This window comes from Diadema setosum, chromosome 5 (assembly GCF_964275005.1).
Source record: "Diadema setosum chromosome 5, eeDiaSeto1, whole genome shotgun sequence".
Classification (NCBI taxonomy): Eukaryota; Metazoa; Echinodermata; class Echinoidea; order Diadematoida; family Diadematidae; genus Diadema; species Diadema setosum.
In genome coordinates, this window is record NC_092689.1 from 361,462 (window position 1) to 383,794 (window position 22,333).

The 22,333-nt window shown below is 36.2% G+C and overlaps 1 protein-coding gene and 1 long non-coding RNA gene across 3 annotated transcripts in view; both read left to right on the forward strand.

Moving 5' to 3' along the window:
- The window catches only part of LOC140228970 (potassium voltage-gated channel subfamily KQT member 1-like), a 169,919-nt gene that overhangs the window by 43,113 nt on the left and 104,473 nt on the right, over positions 1-22,333 (forward strand). The window lies entirely within an intron of this gene.
- LOC140229241 (uncharacterized) lies at positions 6,541-9,055 on the forward strand. The gene is made up of 3 exons (XR_011901276.1): positions 6,541-6,665; positions 8,480-8,634; positions 8,938-9,055. It is a non-coding gene; the product is annotated as an uncharacterized lncRNA (long non-coding RNA).

A 22,333-nucleotide genomic window follows, 5' to 3' on the forward strand; every position in this document is an offset into this window, starting at 1 on the left:
AGGCATTATGGCCCTGAGGTATAGATGTGGAATACATAATTTTTGTGTTTGTCACACAAACCGTTGCCATGGTAACCACAATTTTACCAAAACCTTGCAGATCGAATAACTTTTCCGTCATTCAAGCAGTTAAAGTCAAATTTAGTATGTATCATGATCTAGAAGTGTAGTTTTGCAAGACACCAATGTGTTAGTTTAAGGAAAATGTATTGCCATGGTAAACACTTTTTTTTAAATCAAAATAAACCATTCAAGCTATGAAAGTCAAATTTGGTGTGTATGATGGTCTTTAAGTGTAGTTATGCAAAATGTCCCTTGTGTTTGTATCAGACAGTGCATTGCCATGGTAACCACACTTTTTACCCAAACCTTGTGGAACTCAGTGTCAACTCTGTAATTGTACAGTAAACTAAAATTATTCTGTTTCCAATTCGACAAGTGCACAAACTTTGTATTAACGTCATTGCCCTCATGACATCACATACTATAAAGCAACACTAGGGGCGGGGTATTAATCACCTTCAGTGATAATTCTAGTTAATATGTCTACCCTGAAATCAATTTCATCACTTTCAGATTTTGTATCATTTCAATTTTTTTAGATGATTTGTCAATACTATCTTTAATTGAACAGTCACAGGCTATCAGTATTTTGTTGTCTTTCATATGTACATCTAAAATAATAATAATAATAATAACAAAATAAGAATTGTTGTTTTAGACTCAAATCATACGTCAGTTAGTTTGGAATGGTCTTACATCAGTATAGCAGTGGGGAAAATAGTGACATCTGCAGAGACTCTGTTGTCCTGATGGGGCATCAAAGTTAAAAGTGACGAATGCAATCACAGGATAGACACAGTAAAATAGGAAGCATTTCTTCCTGCAATATAGAGTACATATCATTCTCATGATAACAGGTGTAATCAATCATCTAATGTTCATTAATGTACATAAATTTGTGTAATCTTGTCATGTCACGCATGACTTTTTACCAGGAGTATATATTCTAAATATCTGTTCTATTATCTTTCTTTTTTATAGAAATATTTTAATTATGTCTCCTCTAACTCAATCATATAACACAAGAGAGTAATCTCTTCAGAGAAATGTATGTCAAAGCACTTAGAATCATTTCCATCTTTCTCAAGATGTGAATCATTGTTCTTATTACAGATAGATTACTATCTTCTTTGTACTTGTACTGTTTGTTTGTTTGTTTGTTTGTTTGTTTGTTTTTCTCTCTCTCTTTCTGGTGATTTTCTCTGTTTGTGGAGAAAGATTTATTTGTGATTCACATTTTATGTAACCAAATGAATTGAGTGGAGCAGAATGAGCCCAAAAGTGACATTATTGGAATCCTCTGCCATACCTGATTGGTTGGGAGATTGATTCCCAGGGATAATATTTATGGTATATCAGTCTTAGTAGAGGCCTTGATATTGAGGAAAAGTAGATGCTGGCAGTAGTCATCTAGCACAAAATGGTTGGCACATGTGAAGGCCAATTTAATCCACCTGGTGCATTGGGATCATGTGATTTATCTTGTAAGTCTTTGAAAATATGACTACTTGGTTTAAGCTTGTAACACAAAGCAAAGTTGTATAAAATTATCTAGACTTGTGTTGTCATGTGTGGCAGGCTCTTGTGACAAACTTTCAGAAAACATCACTGGCCAGGTGAAAGCTGAAAGCTTGTATATTATTCTTGAAATGCTAAAAGTATGAACTCTGCAATGTGTGTGCAGTATTTCAAGGAAGACAAGTTGAAATAGAAATACATGTACCAGCATATGGTAAGTTTTTTTTTTTCTTCTATTTGTTTCATGGGTGGTATGATTCTAACTGATGTGGCATGCAAACCTTTAACATTGAGTCAAATACCAAGCTACCAAGCTCAATATTCAATGTGTCTAGTGAGCAAAGAGACAGGATGGAGGGGTCTTACTTCTCCCAGTCTTGCTTAAGGACTCATCTTTTCTGTTAGCAAAATGCAAGGTGGACCGGAATGTGATAGCTCTTGAGTGATGAGATGAGCTCTTAGCGTGCGGCGGTGTGTCATATGAGAGATGGTGAATTGAGGAGCACATCTTTAAGAATAGGGGAAAGTGTGACTCAGTATGTGTAGATGTTCTGATCACCTCAAATTTAGGAGATCACTGGAACCATTCTCTCCCCCATTGTAGTCCCCTTGGCAGGTAAATCCTTTGGTGGCCTGAAAGCTAGTGATTGGAGAATTCATTGAGTCAAAACCTATCATAACCAATCAATGCATTATTCAGTGAGTAGATTGGAACTTTGGCATAGATAACACAGGAGAAGAATTTGCCAGTTTACATCGTAAGACCTGTCTCAGTTGCATTGTCAACTTTCATTGATGAAAGATTTGCTCTCTCAGAATAAACTGCATGCTACAGGAGTGAAGTGAGAGATCAAGAGAAAAAGAAGAAAAAAAAAATGAAAGAAGGAGAAGCTTTTACTTGTATGCTAAGTAAATTTTTATGATCCACCCATAGAGAAATTTGTGTTAGGTTTGTTCAGGTGTCAGGTTCTATTTCTCTGCACAATGAATGGAAAGTTAGACAACAAAACAGAAAATATTCAATTCATGACATAGAAGTCTTTATCTCAGTCTCATATCATGCAATTACATGTTGACACTACCGAGTGAACATTCCTGTGTGAAGTTACAGCCTGAGAATGACATTTAAACCAAAGTATATTGACCATTTACCTTGATATTCAGCTACTAACAATATCATGTCCATGCTTGAAGTGATTGTTTATCTGCATCTTTCCTTCCCTACTTGTATGACCACTGGACATTTCCAGATGAGGTCACAACTGAAAAATGTCATTTTGTCTAAAGCTCACTGTACATTGACCTTTGACCTGGAGGGATTTTCCCCCAATAATTACCTCAGCACATCTACATTTCATGTAGCCCACCTGGATCAAGTATCAACAAAATCCAACTTTTTTAAAAATTTAATGAGGGGATGTAGAATGGATGGATGGATGGATGGATGGATGGATGGATGGATGAATGGATGGATGGATGGATGAATTGATGGATGAGAGTAGGAACAGACACCCTGAAAATGGCATACTTATCAGTTAGATGTGTTGGATATTTCTGTACAAATTGTCATTTCCTGTGCAAACAATAATTGTAGCCTCGAACACACACACACACACACACACACACACACACACACACACACACACAAAACCAGAATGATAATGTCCATAGCTTAACATCATCTCGATAAATTAAATTCTATTCATCAAGATATTGGCGCTGTAATAAAGCTCACATGTTATGGACTGATAAAAGAACTGGACTGTTGTTGTTGCTGCTGTTATTATTATTATTGTTATTATTATCATTATCATTATTATTATTATTATTATTATTATTATTGTTGTTGTTGTTGTTGTTGTTGTTGTTGTTATTATTATTGTTGTTATTATTATTATTATTATTATTATTATTATTATTATTATTATTATTATTATTATTATTATTATTATTATCATTATTATTATTATTATCAAGATGCTTTTTAAATGGTGAGTTAGTTTGAGTCTGGATTTTCTTCTTTTTTTTTTTGGGGGGGGGGTCCTCAATTCATCCTGGCAGTGGACAGTCTATCTTTATGACTGATCTTTCCAAGGATGTTTTTCTCAGATAAAATAAAAAAGACACACCTCTGAAAAATATAAATAGTCATTTTGAAGACCACTATGCATGGTTCTAAGAAAAACTACAATAGAAGTATACCTCCATATGATTATCAGTAAGTGCAGGAAATCTTGTGAACTGAAATGATAGAGTATAGAAGTCAAATGTATTATCTGTTTGGAAAAAGAAATGGCAAAGTCCTTGTACACAGCTGAAGTTGGAGATCTCTCCTTGGCAAAACACATTCCTCCAGGCTTTTCAGCCTGCCTTCTTTTGATGCCTTATAAATGATTGCTCCCATGTAACTGCCTCTATATACCTTGGGTGGTGAATTATTACTCATATCAAACAGCAAGGACAGTACATAAAGTATTAATCACATGTTGATATTAAATGATATGCACAGGTACAAGATTAAATTTTAATCTACCCAAGTAAGTGACCCAAGCAGAAAGTGCACTAATTCATTACCCCTTTTCATCTGAAGCTGCTGAAATCAGATTAGTCAAAAACAAGAACAGCAACAACAACAACAACAACCCCAAAACAAGATATTAAAAAAAAAGGAAGAGTAAGACACACAAGTTGCATACAGCAAACGAAATTGCAGCATGTAATATCAGTTCACTGGTGGTATTGTGGCTGCTTTCAAACCATACTTTGATTGACAGAAAATCTAATCAGATTTATCACATTATAAATTCTTAAAAGTGGCCTAATAGTGTTTTACTTCATTTAGTATGTTAAGAGAGAGAGCTGAAGATTGAAGTGAATACTGACACTTCAAATGCATGTTGTTTTGCAAACATCCAAGTTTATATTGCAGTCTGCGCGCTATTGTATAAAATGTCTATGTTCCATAATGATTCATGGCCATCATTGAGAATGCAGACATTAATATCATTCTTTTTTTTCAGTTTGCCAATTAGTTGTTCCTGGTATTCTGTACAAGAGTATTTCACCTCCAATTGGTCCAGTCATGATCAGATTACAAGAAAATCATAACACATCAGCTCTCCCCTTATCATGTACTTTGTGGCTTTAAAAAAAGAAAGGAAGATATCAGGCCATCTTATATGACTAAAATACCAAGTTTATCATCAGATGTACTTTTCTAAGAAGGAACACTGGTCTCATCTATTAGATTTATATGTTGTGCAATAACCAGGTAAGTTTTCATTCTATGTTGTTTTATGAATGTTGCAGAAAGAACAAAAACATGTTGGTGTGTGACATATCATACTTTTCTTGAGAATTACAAGAAAGTTTTGAAGTATTGGCCAATGAATAGGGGAGGAAGATTAACCCTGGTCACACATCAATTCCTTCCTGAATGGTTCCTCTACTTCTTCTTCAACACTTTGTCAAGGAAAGAAACATTTCCCAAATTTTGCAAGTATAAGCATGTGTAGAAAAAAACAAAACAAAGAAGTTTCAGTGAAAAAATGAAAAAAAAAGGGCAAATTAGATACAGTATTTGAAAATTTCAGTTCATATTTTGATCAAACAATTCCTTACTTTATGAAATGAAGACATACAGTGTACATATCAGCAGAAGATACCATCAAATGAGATTGGCATTAGCTTGGTATCTGAGTGATACCTCCTGTAGTTTCCCAACTTGGAATTATTTTAAAGTTAACTCAACACTTTTTAACTACAAGATTTCTTGAAGTTAGTCATGGATAGCTTGTTTATAATTGATAACTGCTGTGGTGCATATTAGCAGCCTATGTAAATACATTACCGACAATCTTATGACCCGAAGCTTGTGAGCATGACATAGAAACCAGCAAACTGGCAGCTCAACATGTTCATGTTATGTAGGCTAGCCTGACATACATGCCTTATACAAGTTTCCAAATTAGATGTTGTGCATGTTATTACAAATTATGAATCTCAATAATGTCAGCAATCAGTGAATAAGTTTTTGTTAACTCTTTATGCCCCACTTTGTAGACCCCCTGTGTGCCACATTACTCTTAGACGGCAACGCAGGCATGCTGTGGGAAAAATTATGTTTTTCGTCTTCATCATTCACTGGGTGATTTCAAGTTCGGTGCTAGTGCTAGTGCTTGTGCCATTTCCCATCCAACTGCCTTAAAACGAGCTCCAACACTGATGGCCAGATGAACGAAGCGATACCGATCAAAATTATCGATCCCAACACTAGGTGCTTGCATCGCACCACCACTGTGAAGTCTGCGGGAATTGCGTGATGAAAACAATTATTGCACGTGATTGCAGTCAAATATTACAAGATGCAGCCATGACTACTTAGTCATAGATACATAATGAGGAAGACAGTATAAAATGCCACAAATTTCATCCTTTCAAAAAAATAAAACAATATTAATTTTGCTCCCAGGTTCAGATTTATGTAGCCATGTCTAGAGTGTTCGTGTACGTTATGTGGTCAACCATTGTATCAGCATAGACTTTGCATGTAAAACATGCATCTGCTATAGAAGTGAATGTGGGTCTCACACGGCAACGCTAACACCAGCACCGAACTTGAAATGATGAAGAGGATAATCCCTAGGGGCTACTCTCTTAATTTCTAGGACTTAAATTTTAAATCTTTCTTACGACTTAAAATATTTTAAGTCTTTAAGACTTATTTTAGGTGGCTTCGATTAAAAGTTGAGTGTCGAAGCTGTTCGCAATCTAAATCTAACAAGGACTTAAACTTTCAGCCAATCAGATGACTTGTAAATGACGTCATGCGCTATCTTGAACCGCCTAAAACCGGAATTGGCGCTGGCCGTCACTTTGCTTCATGCGATGCTAGCGATAGCGTAGTCATACACACACATATTGTACATTCAGTGCACAGTCGACGTCTACTATATATACCATCGACCATTTGCAAACAAACGCTATTGACTCGAACAGTTGAGTTGGTCTTGAAGGCAGAAGTCATGCAGGCCGGAGTTTTTTGAGGGCATGATCTGACGGAAGCTTGACCAAGTTGCTTAAAGGTGAGCATATTACTGTATGAATGCTTAAGAATGTGTTTGATAACTCTGGGACTCAGTAACCAAAGATAAAAGATGTTAAGATGTGCAATAACCGCCCTACATTTTTGGCGAGTTTGAGCCTTGCCGCTGTATACAGCGCTGTCCATCCCTTTGAAAGCGCCAGTGCTAACGTTAGCTGTTCATGGCTAATGTGTCTATCCAAACATTGTAGCAAGTTACATGTAGGCTAACGTTATACTAGTATTGTGGGGGCTCTATCTCGGTGAAACTGCAAGTACAAGTGTAACAGGGACTCTTATAAAGCGCCCATTCTACCTATAGACCTAAATGATTTACGATGTTGGTGTCTTGACTGAAAGGTAAAGCTATGGGCATAACGACAGGCTACTGTAGCGTAGGCCTAACTCAACTGTCGTCTAACACTGACTCAGTAACAGTAACAAGTTAGTGTCAGTTCACCCCTTCCTACACTCTTGTAAGGTTTAATTTATCAATTTCTACGTAGAAAGGCACAGTTCTAGGCCTTATCATGCCCTATGGCTATGCTGTGATAAAATGTAGGGCATATGCTGTTAGATGGGTTTTATTTTTAATGTTGTGTTTATAGGCCACCAATAGTACGTAGACCCTATGGGCAATAATAAAATAGAACTGCGACCAGCCCAAACACGAAGCCCCCTGAGGCTATGTGATGAGCGCCCCAGGGTTTAGGGCGCCAATGTTGCAATGCCAGTGCAGTGGCGTCAAGCTCTGAACTGTAAAAACTTCTATCGCATGGGCCATATTGGCTGACATCACCAATTTCCATTGACTCCCATATTAAAATAGGGGGTCTACAATTAATAAACAGTTTCTGTTCCATTGCATGACTAGGTCTACTGAGTCTGATGTCACAATAAACAATTACCTTTGGCGTGTGCACTCAACACTCTTACTATCAAGCGTGCATCATGTCACTCATTTTACTGGAATAATCAACTTCAATGCTACTTGCACTCGGCTGCGTACATGTGATTGTGCTACTGATTTGCATTCCATGAAAATACTTCTACTATTATTACTACCACTCAGTAGTAGGCCTGGACACCTAGGCCTTATGGTTGCCATTTCTGCACTGAATTCAAGACTCTTTCTTGAACTAGTACGTCTCTTAGTGTTATTGTTGAAGGCGTTGTATGAAACAAATAATGTATGGGATTAACTCGTGCAATGGAACAAGATTTCGCACCTGGATAAAGATATTCTACTCCAGTCTTTCTCTTTGTAGCATAATCAATGTGGTGATCTGTGTTTGAGTAGAAGGATCTAGACTTAAAAATTCTACAGATCTACACTTCTGGCCGAGATGTATGCTTTAAGCATCACATACACCAGTGAGAGAATGTAGTGAAGTTTTACAATATATGAGGCCTTTTTTTTTATTTTTTACTTTTGATATTTTTTTAAGATAAAGGGAATGCAAATTACCTGTTATTTGTATAATTTGTACTCCAAGAAGTACTCTGTCAGGACTATCCCTTCTTGGTGTTTAGATATGCAAGACATCCCTGGTATTTCTAAAAATTGATTTTAACGATAACATCTGAAACAAAAATCAGAGATATCGGTCTCATTTTTTCCTCCAGCATGAAATACAACCCTCGAGACCAATAAGAAATAATTAATTACATAAAAATCTAAAAATGTGGCTATGGCGACCGTTTATACCCCCGAAGCATATTTGTTTTCTTCCTTTTTTTTTTGTCAAGCGTTTCTGTTTTTCATTTTCAACTTCCTTATCACTGATATTTCACAGTTTTTGTGTTTATTTTCAGATCAATGCGGACTTTGCCCAGTTGTACCGAGAAAAGTGCAGGAGATGGTGAACAGATGGGGGCCATTTTACGTCAATAGAATCTTGCACTTGCCAAGCGAAACTACCCTTAGTTGCAAGACATCGTAAGAAGATGTGAAGACATGGATGGAGACAGTAAGTCCTTCCGCCAATCCTCATAGATCTTGTGGCATTGATTATAATTACTGGAACAATTTCTGTCCAAAGTGTAAGAGTAAAACTTACTCATTTGTTTATGCTTCATTGCTATTACACCTTTCAGGAAAGTGAATGTGTACGAGTTTGCTCTTCATAGACTGATATTGATAATAAGTCGAAAACTGAATGTTAGGGATTGTCAGAGCTTATACAATACGTCATATCTAATATGTTAAAGAGAATGTGTGAAATACTTAAAGTTGAAAAAAAAAATAGTTTGTATTGTGTTCCATTCTATAGGAATTTTGTGGAATGTCACTACTTGCAGCGATGCTTCACAGACCCAACATCCCCATGTACAAGAAAGGGAGAGGACCTCTCATGCTCCCGAGGGATGCCCAGCAGTACCTGGTGCAGAATGACTATGTGCCTGTAAGTACAGTATATGCTTAATGTTTATAGACTTGAAATCAGTTTATGATCAAATCATTGAGCTTCCAATTTTGAGAATTATCAATATGCATGTTTCATTGGGCTTTTAAGTACCAGCTCATGTTTAGAGAAGAATATTTTAGCTTCGTATCTTACAAAGCAAGACTCGTGTAGAATCTGCAAGTACTCAGTAACAGGTGGAATTTAAAAATCTGAATTTCTCATGCTGTCGTGAGAAATGCAAAGTTTTCTTCTCTGATATATCAGTGTTTTTGAAGCGATTCTTCTCAAACAAACTTTAGAACATTCAGCAATGAGTATTGTGTAGGGGTATCTACCGTGTTTTGACAGTTTTCTTTTAAATTCATTAAATCACGGATTAGAAATGCATGCTGACTTCTATTGATTTGTAATAATATGTATATCAAATATCTTATGAGTCTGGAACATGTAAATATCAAGTAGGCCCCACCCCGATGATGGCAAAAAGTAATCTGATTTCTGGGAATTTTTTTCAAGGCTTTGAGGTTTACCAGATGAGACAAAATGTTTTAAAATAATATGTTCTGAAATATATCAGAAATATTTACTTGTACATCACAAACTAAAAGTTATGTGATGAATATTGTATTTAAGATCAATATGTATAATTATATTTTAATATTTTTTCCCTCCAGAGTGCCCTCTCACTGAGAACTTAACTTCCCTCTATGTAATGCAAAGTTTATTTGATAATAATTGTAGTCTTTGTCATTTGCTCAAACGATTCAAGTGAAATTTAGTTCGAAATATCAGTAGTGCTATACATGTTTAATCTCTTTTCAGGTAGGAACCAATGATGCAGAGACTCCAACCCCAGCCCCAAGCATCTTCTGATCTGGAGATTCTCCCACCTGAAAGCCCTAGCAAACGGGAAACGCCAAGTTGATCCGCGCGAAACGTATACATCACGAGCGAGAAGCGCGAAGTTCAGTGATGCTAAAGATGCCACCTTCAGCCAGCCCTGCTTAGTCAGATAATGGAGTGACTAGACGTACATCCAGTATTTTCTCATCCTGGACGAGACCATACTAAGTCCAGGCTGGAGATGACCAGAAGCAAGAATTTGACAGACTCTTTAAAGCCCACTGTGTCTTCATCGTCAAATATGCTTGGGTGCTTGAAGCATTCTTTGATTTTGTGGCGGCATATTCATGTACTACTACAATCCCAAGTGAGGGCTTCGTTCTGGGCATTAGCCACGAACTTCAAGAACACATCAGTGTATGATGCTAGTAAGATTTTCCGACATTGTGCCACAAACTCATGCACACAAGAAGCATATCTGACTTGCCCTGATGTGCAGCAAAGTTTTCTTAATTTTCGGTGAATTCTTAAATCAAAGTAACACAGGTAAATTGCTGCAATATTTCCTTTGAAGATACTATCATGCATAATGTTTGACTCATGGATATTGAGTTATGTTATGTGTGCCTCACTTTTCCATTTATATTGAGCTACAAATCCATGCACACAAGAAGCATATCTGTCATGCCCTGGTTGTAGTAAAGTTTCCTTGTAATTTTTTTTTTGTGTGCATTTTTAAATGAAAATAACACAATAAGGAAAGTTCATGCCGCAATGTTACCTTTAGAGGTACTATCATGTATGTGTGTGCCTCACTTTTGCATTTGCATTGCTACGTGAACATTTAAACAATATTTCAAGTTTTTATACACGTCCAGTTTCAATTTATTTATTGTTCATCTTTGGCTTGTTTTCTGTATATTATGTCTGGTTGATGATGAAAAAAAAAGTAATGCCAGATCCGCATTGATTTAAATTGAAAGAAGAAAGTTTTAAGTTCCCCTGAACACTTTTGTAATTATTCAAAGATTACCTAATTTTCATCACTCCCACAGTGTTGTTGAGCCATTGTCCATCACATTTATTGAGCGCTGATTTGTTGCTATTTTCATTATGACGTTGTGGCTAAACACTTTAATATGAAACTCTCTATTTATAAAGAAATAAACTTTGGTTTTCCAGCCAAAGTATGTGCTTGAACCCACGAGGAAGGATAGATTCAGCGCAGGTGGGCACCTTAAACAAATTTAGAGCATTTGACTTGAAATTTGGCACACATGGCCACTATGGTATATAGATATGGAAACAATGTGGTGAGCAATGCTTTGCCACGGTAACAGCTTTTTTTAAACCAAAAAAAAAACATACAAAAATATTGTGGATTCAGCTCACTTCCTTTAGTCTTCGAGCATTTAGCTAGAAATTTGGCACAACAGACCACTGTGGTATGTATATAGATGTGTAAACGTATTCTTTCGTAAGTGTCGATCAATGTGTTGCCATGGTAACGGCATATTTTGAATGAAAATCATACAAAAATATTGTGGATTCAGTTAACTCCCTCACTCTTTGAGTAATTGGCTTGACATTTGGCACATGCAACAACTTTAGCATATAGATGTGCAAACTTAATCTTTCATCAATGGTGAACAATGCGTTGCCATAGTAACAGCATCTTTTCACTAAAATGCATACAAAGATATTGTGGATTCATGTAACAACCTCAGTCTTTGAGCATTTAGCTTGAAATTTGGCACACCTGACCACTATGGTACGTAGATGTGCAAACTTAACCTTTTGTCATTGTTGATCATTGTGTTGCCATGGTAACAACATAGTTTGAATGAAAATCGTACAAAAATATTTTGGATTCAGGTAACTCCCTCAGTCTTTGAGCATTTGGCTTGAAATTTGGCACATGCAACCATTGTAGTTCAGAAATATGCAAACTTCATATTTCATCATTGTTAAACAATGTGTTGCCATAGTAACGGTGCATTTTCAATGAAAATCATACAAACATCAGAGCATTTTGGCTTCAAATTTGGCACATGTTACCTCTGCATTACCTAGATGTGCAAAAAATCTTTTGTCAGTGTGGAAAATGTGTTGCCATGGTAACAGTATATTTTGCATGAAAATGATACAGTAATGTGAATTCAACTAAACCCCTCACCCTTTTAGCATTTAGCTTGAAATTTGGCACATATGACGGCTATGATATAGGGCCTTTAGTTGTGCAAACTTCATTTTTTTTTTAATGTCCAACATTGTGTTGCCATGGTTACACAATTTTTAGCAAAATTAAAAACCATAGAAATCGTCAGTTTATTTATCTTGCTCACTCAGTTTTTGAGCACTTGATTTGAGAGGTGGAACAGTGCATTGCCATGGTAATTTTTTTCTTTATTAAAAAGTAAGAAAAAATAATCCTGGTTGAGCTAATTCCCTCAGTTGTGGGTGGGGGTATATTAATCACAATGAGTGATAATTCTAGTTAAAATTCAGATTGCATCACTTCAACATAGTGCTTTGTTATGAGATATGACATCAAAGTAATTAAGAAACTAGTGGTCCATCTCACTTGAACAGTCTCTTGAGATGGTTCCCTGTCATCAGTTGAGATGGATTCTTAAATATCAATAGATTAAGCAGGAATTTGTATATTCTTTTGTCAAACATTTTGTCTACCAAAATGCAGAATGGAAATGTACTTATGTAAATCCATTTCAGACAATCGATATTCAAGGAATTTTAGAAGTAAGTTTAGAATGTTAATTGTTATTTGAGCTTCTTAATGTTTTAAGGTGAATTTACTTCAGAGTTTACATAGATCTTGCTCCCTACTGTTGTATGTAATACAGTTTGGATTCAATTGTAAATTTTCTCTACGGAATAGTGGAAAAATTAGGAAAGTCTGGTAAGAAATAAGGAAATGTAACACGTTTTCAGAAAACATGAATATGCAAATACATGCAGGTGAAAAGTGTAAAAATATTTTGAAGGAATGACATCATCAATTCCCTCATTTGGACGTTCATAAAGACTGGACAAGATCTGTTTTCTGGAAATGTGTGAAATTGAAAAGAGGCATATCTTCCTTATTTCGTAGCTGATTTTCATAGTCTTTACACCATTCTGTGTCGGGAAATTTCTTCTCTTGATTACACTAATTTTGGCCTTTACTCCCCTCTTGATTAAATTTATACTATGCATCATTCCAAAAAATCAAATAATTCTTTAAATTGCATGCATGGGACGTACAAATCGTGTAAATCTAAACATCAACTTAATGGAGGCTGTATTGTTTATTACACAGCATCATTTCTAAAATTTAAGTTATTAGAATTCATTATGATATAATCTTATATTTGTTCATAGTTTCCATCTTACGACTTAACGATGCTCACCAGGGAAAGAAATACATAAAATGAAAGTGAATCGAGTCGTATGGAGTCATCTTGCAAGATTTAAAAAAAAAAAAAAAACGTGAAAAAAGTAATCTATTTGGCAATGAAGGTTCCAGTCGTCTAGTAACTTGTTTACAGAACACAGTGAAAAAAGCATCAGTAACATGAATGTGAAGATGTGACCATCTGAGACTATTGCAAAATATGCTCTGTTTTCATCATGTCGTATTTCATTTTTTCTGGAGCCTACATGTGTATGACAATCATCTCTATATTTTGTAACTTATCGATGTTTGTGAAAAATGCATCAGTTTGATTTTGTTAAAATAAATAGACCTTTACATGTGAAGAAAGTGCATCAACTGGCTGTCATTTTCAGTAGTCTGATTTTAAATCCATGATGGATTTATTTGAAATAAATCCAAGGAAGGCTTAAAATAAGTCTTTTGTCGTTTAAATCCAAGCTGGATTTATTCTAAAAACAAGTCTAAGAAAGATTTAAATGTAATCTAATAAGACTTAAAAAATAAATCCTATAGACTTGAAATTTAAGTCGAACATAGACTTAAATTTTTAAATCCTAGCTAAGACTTACTTTTAAGTCCTAAGGTTCTGTCCGTATCTACAGTCCGCTAGGACTTAAAGAATAAATCCTTAGGACTTAAAAATAAATCCTAGAAATTAAGAGAGTAGTGTTAGTCAATGGGGGAAAAGCACATAAATTGCTAACACGAACGACAGAGTTCTGTTCAGCAGATAATATTCAACACCAAGCCCATAAAGCACCAGCAACCGCAAATATGTCATAATTTTGAGGTCAACTCCCAACTCCAACATGATTTCAAATTCGGTTTTATCGTGGTTAGTGCTGAGATAGCACTAGCACTATCTCCAAACTTGAAATCACCCACTGTGGCATTTGACGTTTTATCAATCAGTGTGGGCGGGTTTGTACATTTGAGCAAAATACGCGAAATAAAAAAAAGCACACCATGAACTGAGTTGGGCGTGTGAATGTGGCACATAAAGAGTTAAACAGCAAGTACTGTACTGGCTATAGTAGATATCCTCATTATGTTAATTGCTGTTGCATTGATCAGATATATATTGAAGCCTTTCTTGCATATAATCTTTGTAGTAAAAGTTCAGAAAAAATTGCACTAATCTGTCTAGGTTGTGAGTCACACTCATTGATGAGGTGACTGTCTTTAATAGGGCTGAGTTTAGTCAGAGATGAAAGTTTCTGTAGGATGGGAGCAACCCTAATTGAATTAGCAGGCATGGAACTTCAAATTCTCAGGGTGTTTACTGTCAGTTAAAGGCATAATTTACCATTTGCAGATGAAACAAAAACCCAGCATTAGTGCTTCAAAATAGTTCTAAAATGTTAGTTAGGGATAGAAACAACCACTGTGAAAATTTGAACCAGTATAATTGATGTTAAGTATTGTTAAATATACAAAATGTGAACAATAGTTATAATGAAAATGTTTCCAGACTAAACCATCTGCCATTATAGTTTAATGAGATATCTCCATCTATTTTAAACTTTATTGCAAAAATCTTATAATCTATGGTAGGATGTTTTGTGATACAACTGACCTGCACATATGCATCAAATGTGATTTCTTGAACATTTCTTAAATCACTGCTCCCAAAGGTAAACAGGACCTTTAAAGGCTCTGTGTTCAGTAGCCCCTTCTAACTGTAACAAACTAATAGTCCTACACGGGTATTTGCGTGTTGGAATTCGTGCACATGATTTGTCATTGGAAAGATGTTTCGGCAAAATTTTCCCACACAACAGGAGAGGATACTTCTTTTGTTTGTTTGTTTTTTTATTCTATCAAATCACAAACACACACAAAAAAAAAATGCTTAAAACACACACTCTTACCAAATAAAAAAAAAAAATGTGTCTGGATGAGTCCAAGGCACTTTTACAGACTTACTATAAACACAGTCATCTTTCAGCCAATATACATTTAACTGTTGGAGTGCAGTGTGTGTTTTCCAGAGAGCTGAATAAATACAAAGATTGAATTTCTACAGATCGAGACCTCTCATAGGTAATTTTTTTACCCATGTGCACATGGAGATCTGTGTTACACAGGTAATCATAGATGAGTAGTCTTTATTGCAATTCTCGCTATCGCCAATGACGTAAAAAGTACCCGGATGTGGCTTTTTCGTCAAGATTTAGTGCACTTGGTAGCAAGGGCACTTCCGGCGCGTAGCATAATTTGCACAACGCTAGCGTGCGCGTACGTGTACCTTACCTATAGCGCCGCGCCGACCACGGATACTACTAGTACAGTAGTACAGTAGGCGGCTGTACCGCCCGAGCAAGCGAGTGGCCAGGCCAGCCCTGTCATACTCGTACACTGTAGTCGAGTCCCCGCCAGCGGGCCGGCCTTGCATTAGCATGCACCATTTAACTGCACGCAGCGCATAAGCCAACACATACCGGTACAGCGTACTGCTTGATCATGCGATCGATGTGCACATCACAGATCAGTCATCTCTGCATACGCTGAAAATATGCTGGAAAATATTCACCCACCTGGATATCGTCATAGAATGCCCATCTTTTTTTTATTTGTTCTCTGTCGAAATGTCGCGAACACAATCGGGAACGAACAGTGATCTCGAACTTATCCTGTCTCCGAAGCAACTTCTTCCAAGTAAGTACAGTACGTACAATGTACGTAGGCATTAGGCCTACTACCTAGTGCTACTACCACTACTAGTAAGTCGCGCGTGCACGTACTGCGATGTGGAGTCACCCGCAAACTTCACCCACGCGGCCACGTCACGTCTTGCATGCCAGTAAGGGTCCTATTTCTGCAGATTTTTTTCATTTATTGTCGTGCGAACAACACATGGCAGCTTCGCAGCAACAACCAATAGTCGTATTAACAGCAATTTCGTAAGAATTGAGAAATTTCAAATCAGATTAAAGCTGTAATTCAAGTCGAGAAAACAGGAAGTACACGTAGAATACGGTCGGTTGTGTGTGTAAATAGCATTAGTCACGTATCACGCGCGTACGAACGGAAGTGATTTTGCTACCGGACTATCCCATAATGCACCGTAAATGACGCTTAAATCAACATCCGGGTACTTTTTACGTCATTGGCGATAGCGAGAATTAGGTAAGTGCAGTCTTGATCTGATATCTGTTTGTACTTAATCCAAGGTATTTATATACCAAACTATCTACAGCAAATGTTCATGTGATGTTCATGTAAATGTTGGATTTTCAGTAATCAGCATTATCTACGTGAAGAGTCAAAGTTTCATGGGACTATCGGAACACTGTAATAAACTCATATAAAATTCAGTTTGTGAAATTTGGTGTAAAGTCAGGATTACTGGTTTACTAGCGACTAGTGACTTGTGCACAGAAGCAGCTCCAATCTAAAGGAACCTCATGTGCACTGACTTTGCACTAACTTACTCTGGACTGAGCATTATTTCTATACTATCCTGATTCTCATTTCAAAATCTTCCATTTATTGTTCTGTTGAGTAGTGTGCACATTCTGTTGTTTATTTCATGCTAGATACATGAAGTACTGTGAAAGATGAGTCACTGGCACAAACTATAAATCATTAAGATAATTAACCCATTGAGGGCAGACTGATTTTGCTATACAACACTCATTTTCCATAGACACCTGCCCGAGTATACTCGGGACTCGTCCTCAACGGGTTAGGGAAATCTAGACTCCTTATTTTAAATTGTATAGTGTCCATCTGAGAAAATTGCTTGAAATTCATTATTTCTACAGATATGAACATGTATTTTTGTTTTATTTAACCACTTTCGAAGGGTTAACAAAAATTACAGTGCAATGAGCAGATATGTGTTTCAGGACTGTATTTTCATGCCTCCTATGAGTGTAGGGATATTTTGAGCCTGTACAATGAGGGAACAACACAAGCCTATCTGAAGGACCCTTTAAGCTTAGCTTCCAAGGTGCTGTGTCAACACACGCATACTGTCATTGATATTAAATAGCACAGGCTGCCAACACCTTTTTGTGTGTGTGGGAAGTAGAGGGTGGGGGAGGGGTAGGGAGGATGTCTGTTATGAGATCAATTGCTGGGCAGAGAACATGATTCCAGTTTCTATTGTGGCGTAATTGGATGCGGCTCTGAGCGATATGCCACCGGCCATATTTCTGAGCTTAAAGGTGGCGGGGATGTATACATGCTCTGGTTCTGGACAAGAGATCAGAAGGCGCAACCATCACCATCACTTTATTGCTTTGCATTCTCCCCCAACCTCCTTTTTTTTTTCCTCCTCCAATAGTGCACTGGCATATTCGTTTGTCTCAAGAGCAGGTAACACTTTCCAATTTGTGAAATTGGAATGGGTATTATGGATGAGAGTGCCAGCTTTCTTCTGAGGCTTTTCAAAGGTTCCAGTTATATGTGTTTTTGACAGCTTTCACACACAGCCACATTGCTGAATTTTGTCACATTTCTTTTAAATCTATTTTCTTTCCTACCTTTGTTTTCATGCAACTGCTCCCTGCTATTGGTTTCAAATTAATGAATTTTTTTGGTACATGTTTAAGGGCACTTTCCTTTAATAAAACTTTCCATCTGTATTCAGATGATTTATAGGACTTTTGTGACATAAAGTTTATTTCATTAATGTTTATGCTGCAGTGAGCTACTTGCAACGTATTGTCGGCCTTATGCCAAAAGGGCCTTAAAGAACTTCCCCTGTTTTGCCAAAAGGGCACTAATAGTGTACAGAGTCTATAGCGTTAAAGACCTTTTGGCATAACAGTGGAAGTGGTTTAAGGCCCTTTTGGCATAAGACCGACGATTGAGACCAGACCACCATTTCTCTCCCCTTCATGTAGAATAATAAGATTGGGAGGTATTGAAAGACAGTACATAATTTTTATGACAAAGACTATTTCTTATAAGGAACAACCAGTACTGTATGTATGTTTGTAATGTGTATTGGTATAATATGACTATTTCATTCATATTCACTGTAGATGTATGCTATATGAGGGTATAAACGTGACTATGTCACCCAGCATACTATGTGAATGCTTTTTGTCTTTATTTGCTATTAACTGGTTGAAAAGGTCTTGATTTATTGAAAATGTGCAAATGATTAAATCTGGAAATTGTGTAAGATTGATTAATGAATAAGATGTGTAATTATTATTAAGGATATTTATCAGTGTATTAAAAATAAATTCATTCATGTGGCTCACAACTCGCAGACATGGTTTTCTTGGATTCTACTTCTATAAGTATACTTGTCAGCATTATTTATTTTGACATAACAGTAGCAGATTTCTTCTTTTTTTTTTCAAAACATGTTCCACAAATACAATAGGTCTTTAAGCTTGTGCTATAAATGTAACAGAAAGACAAAGACATATAATATGCAGACAGAAAGACTGAGTGGGTATGTGCCCCTTTAATCTGGTACATTTAAAAAAGCACATTTACTATGTTAGCAACATTCATCATGATTAATTAGTTACATTGTAAATTTGCCTGAAAGCAAACTTGAATTTTCTTTATCCAAGACATGCTTTTCAGTTTGCAAATGCATGGTGTAGTCTGAGGTGTTTTCCAAATCAGGCTCTGCTCAGTTCCAGATGCACATTGTAATCTGAATAGTTTGACCTCTAAACAGCATCTACATTTCTACACATGAACTGCATACCGTAAAACAAGAAATTTTCATGACATGAAATTTTTTCACAAAATTTACAAAATTAAAATACAGGCATTTTAGAGTTACAGTACTCTTTAGACATAGTGTGTTGTGAATGTTCATGTCATACTCTTGTGTGTATGTGTACTCAGACATAGGGTTTGATTAACTGGTCATAATATTTGCAATATAACTCTTTTATGGAATGCAGCTCATAGTTTCCAGCCAGTTTGAGACTTGGAACTGAACAATTTGTGATTCCATACATGATTAAAACACTTTTCAGGAGTGGGAATGTTATACAAACAAGAAATTTGTGCAGTGTGAAAGTGGACTTAGTCAAGAATAGTGAAAGACCATACTATACACACACTGAGAGCTCAGGAATGATATTTGGGAGAGGGGCTTCCTGTGATTGCTTCATACATTGTAACCTTCCTTTGCTGTTACCTAGACAATTCATAATAATAGGGGTATCATTAGGGATATCAAATCACCAAATGGACTTCCATTGTCATTGTATGTAACATGCACAACAGGTCATATGAAGGAGAAAAGTGGATATCATCTCAAAATTTTTAGGGATCTGCATTCTATTCAAAGCATTACTTTTTTCATCTGCTTCTTGTTTAAGGCCTCTTTTTGACTACTCATTACTTTGAACTTTGAATTTCGTATGTTCTATATCTCCTTCACTTTCTCTTCTTTCCACGCCTAGAGCACTCTGCAGAGTCTATTTGGCACTATGTAAATCATATCAATTATTATTATTATTATTCCTATTCGTGAACTTTCTCTTTCATATAATGCTTTTGTTACATTTTTGAATGACATATACCTGTATTTCAAATTTGTCAATTTTGAACCTGAAGATGTTGTTTATTGTGTGGATTAAAGTCCTTATAGTCATGCACTTCGTTTTCCACTGCTAAGCTGATGTTAAGTGTTTATCTCATAAAGTTTATACTCACTCCTATTTTCTGTTTTACTAATGATACTATACTGATGATGATCTTAAAGAGGTACAAAAGATGTGTGATCTACAGGAAAACACACTGTAAGGAACATACACTCGCAAAACACAACAAATCTTAAATTCATAAATTTATAGATTAACAGTATAAATGTCATAATTGTGTGATTATGATGTGAGCATATGGTCCTGCTGTGATAGCTTATCGATGAAATGGTTGAAATCATTGAAGAAATGAGTAGTATTGTACCAAGTGCTCACACTGAATGGGTGAGACTGAGAGATTGTCTTCAAAGGAAATTGTTGGTATATCAGTCACAGTAATTCAGAAATTTCTCTGCAACAAATTTCTCTACTTACAACTCAAAATACTGTTCCTTGAGGTCTGGTCGTAGCTAGACATATGACTTATTCCATCTAACATTGCCTATTTAATTGTCCTTATTGTTTACTTTTCAAACAAAATAGACCAGGATAATTTTTCATTGGCATTGATACACAAGGTATGAACTGATTCTGTCTTATATATTAAAGAAAAAAAAAACAATCAGAAAAAGACTCTCAAAATACATGTTGAGCAGTATCATATAAGAAATGTTTCCTTTTAGAAATGAATTGAGCGGTACTGTACATGTATGCACAATTATAATCATGTCGTAAAGATTTCCATGCCAGTTATAACACAATCACATTGTTCTAATGATTATTTTGAGCTGCTCACTGCAAACTGGTAAATGACCATGGACAGTCAAATGGTCATGGCTTTCTCTCATTTGCTATTTTACACAGTTTGGACATTGTTATTGCAATTTCATTGGTCTAACTTAAAACCAATATTGCCGTAACTTGACTTCTCTTTTTAAAATGTTAATTCAGGCTCACACTGGAAAAAATGCAGTCAACTCTTCTTAGTGAAAAATAATAATGTGATTAACTTCTACACGCTGGAAATGAACAAGAGGTGGTGAATGCATGCTACTATAATCTCTTTTTTTCTTCTTTTTTTCTGTGACACAATGGCATTGTAGACAAAGGGAACCCTTTCTGTAGTGCGTATGTAATTAACACGTAATTGCAATGTCAGTGGTGTGAATTGATCCATGCTGATTTCATTTGTGCACATAATACTCTGTGTGTGTGTGTGTGTGTGTGTGTGTGTGTGTGTGTGTGTGTGTTTGTTTATCATCTGGGTTTAGCTAGTGTTTAGAGGGTTACATCATCAAAGCTGCTTACAATCTTTTCAAATTCACATTATTTTAAGCCTACTAGGGTATGGATTACAGATAATCACATTTCTCATTAAAAAAAAAAATAGGGTTATAAATGTGAGCAGGGAGGTGGTGGAAATTGCAGATATGGCATGGAAATAAGATTTTGTCAAATGTATTCATTTGTAAGGTTCATTCATTTATCCATATTCTTATGACAGAGATATGTTACTCTTGAATAGATTGCATTGTGTAATTCTGGGTGGATTGCTGACTAATATTTATTATCCCTCATGTAAAGTTTCTTGCAATATGATTGTACAGAGCACCAAAAGGGGTTAGATTTACTAGCAATTTACAAGTAGCTTAGAGCAGTACAATGACTCACTATCTAGCGTGATATAGTATGTTTGGGAATCCACAATCTAAATCGCGATTCTGCAATTGATATCTAAATTTCCCACATTTTTGCAGTGCACGTAGTAGCTAGCTAATTAGCTAGCTAACTATATGGTGCCAGTGCCATGCCACATACTGAAATCTGTGGTGTGACCACTTGTGTGGTGAGTGTGTGATCAATGCAGTTCAGCTCAATTAACAAAATGGCTGCTTCAAGTAATGAAGGAAATTCGTAAATTTGCAGAAGAAATACAACATAGTAAGGTACAGCGTATGGATTATTTCATGAAACTAAAACCAATTTTGATCATAATCTGGTAATGAAACCAATTTTGATGATATATAATCTGGTAATGAAGCCATTTTTAGGCCTACTTCTAGTCCTAGACCTCCTTCTCTTGCAGTTCTATGCTATACCTTTGAGGAATCAACAGCGGTGAATTCCTTATACATACCATATACAGTAGTAACTATGGAGGCCTATAACATTAGCACACAGACCTTTTGCTCGCTGCATGCACTGCATTTCTACAGCCTAACAGTTAGAACTAATGTTATACTTTGTTTTGGGTCATGGTTAACTCTTAACATGCCATGGTTGCCGAACGGCGACCTTAGTCCTGACGTGCCATGGTCGCTGATCGGCGACCAAGAAGAGCGAGAAAAGCATTGATCATTTAAGTTCTTGTGGTACACCAAGAAACTGCCAATTTGGTGTTACACCAAGAAAC